The sequence below is a fragment of the Eretmochelys imbricata genome, chromosome 4, assembly GCF_965152235.1.
Source record: "Eretmochelys imbricata isolate rEreImb1 chromosome 4, rEreImb1.hap1, whole genome shotgun sequence".
NCBI classification, from domain to species: domain Eukaryota; kingdom Metazoa; phylum Chordata; order Testudines; family Cheloniidae; genus Eretmochelys; species Eretmochelys imbricata.
The window spans coordinates 94,592,318-94,593,971 of NC_135575.1; positions in this window are offsets into that span (position 1 = coordinate 94,592,318).

Consider the following 1,654-nt stretch of genomic DNA (forward strand, 5'->3'; position numbering starts at 1 on the left):
AACTTTTAATGAGGCTGTAAACAAATGTGAAGGAGCTGGGCCAAATGCTCACAATACATGTCAACAGCCCCCAGTTTCAGGCCACTACCTTTATTTTTTAATAATTTGGCCTTGCAGCTTAAAAATTGGAAAGATTAATATAGATGCAATAAATCGAACCGCTGAGTGCTCTCCTGTTGACTCTGGTACTCCACCAGAACGAGGAGTGCAGAGTCGATGGGAGAGCATCAGCTGTTGAGTTACCGCAGTGAAGTCACCATGGTAAGTAGATCTAAGTACGTCACTGAAGTTGCGTATCTTAGATCGACCCCACGCGGTAGTGTAGACAAGCCCTTTTTCTCTCCTTTTTTGTATGGTGGGTATAACAAGGAGAAATCAAGACAATTTTGTATGCATTTCTCCCATGATAAATCTGACCACTTTCAGTATTCTAAAATGTCCCCATCATTCAATAACAGTACAAATCCTGCTGACTTCTAGTACTTTCATGGACCTCTCATTTCAGACCTGAAAGCCGCCTCTCAACGTAAATTGGGGTCTTTTTTTTTTTTTTTTTATACAGTTAGCTTCAAGATAACCTGATGCTAGTCATCCACTTACAGTTCCGAAGTAGTTTCCTTTCTCTGCAAACAGACCTGTTATTCAGATGTTCTTAAACATGGTTTGGTTCTTTAAGAACTCATCCTCTCTACATTCATTTTTCATCGTCATTTCAGCTTACTCTGCACCACCCTGGTGAATCTTTCTGTCCATGTTGCTCTGTTGTTGGTCCATTGAATCAATGAGGTCCTCAAGAGCATTTTTCCTTGGATGGTAATAGAATTCTCTCTCCTCTCTCATGAAGTTAGGGTTGATATTGATCAGTTTCAGCAGACCTTTAACCAAAAGACCCCAAACCAGACAGGGACAGTGCTGACAGGCTAAGAATACAAGTAGAGCAGCTGAAGGTCACAGCTTGAAGAGGAGATTCTAGTGCTCATGAAAGAAAGACTGGTGGCACGGTTTTGATCCAGATACTAAAGCAGATACTAGGAAAATGTGTCAGAACAGCTCTGCCAATGTATTTCAGTCCTGAATAGAAATACTAATGCTATATTCTATTCAAGGGGATCTCTTCTCGAGAGACAGAAAGTGTTGACAAACTGCGGTGGTTTCGTGACATGGGAATAAGAATAAGACCACAAAATTATTTTTCAATCCAGGCCAGAATTTGAACCCATATCACCAAAATTAAAGTGACTAATACACTTACCCCACTATGCCTAAATACAGATGTTTTTTAATGTTTCCTTTTTCTTTCATTTAATCATTTTCTGTGCTTCTGGTAACTTGGATCTTGTCAGAACAATTACTCAGTAGTGGATGAGTCAGAATAACTCACTAAAAATGTGCATGTTATTCTGAAACGTTTTTGAAGAGCATGAAAGGTATACATTTATTCTGGTACCTAAAAGTTCCTCATCACTGCCTTTTTTTTTTTTTTTTACTGTTTAGTTGTAAAGATTTATTGCGGGTTAATAAGATCTGACTTTGAAGTCCCAAAAATATGGGAGAAATGAAAATCTATTTTAATACCTTACTAATTAGATGGGTGTAAATACCACTGGGATTTTATGTGTCATTACTTTCAGAACAAACAAAAAAAAAATGAGGG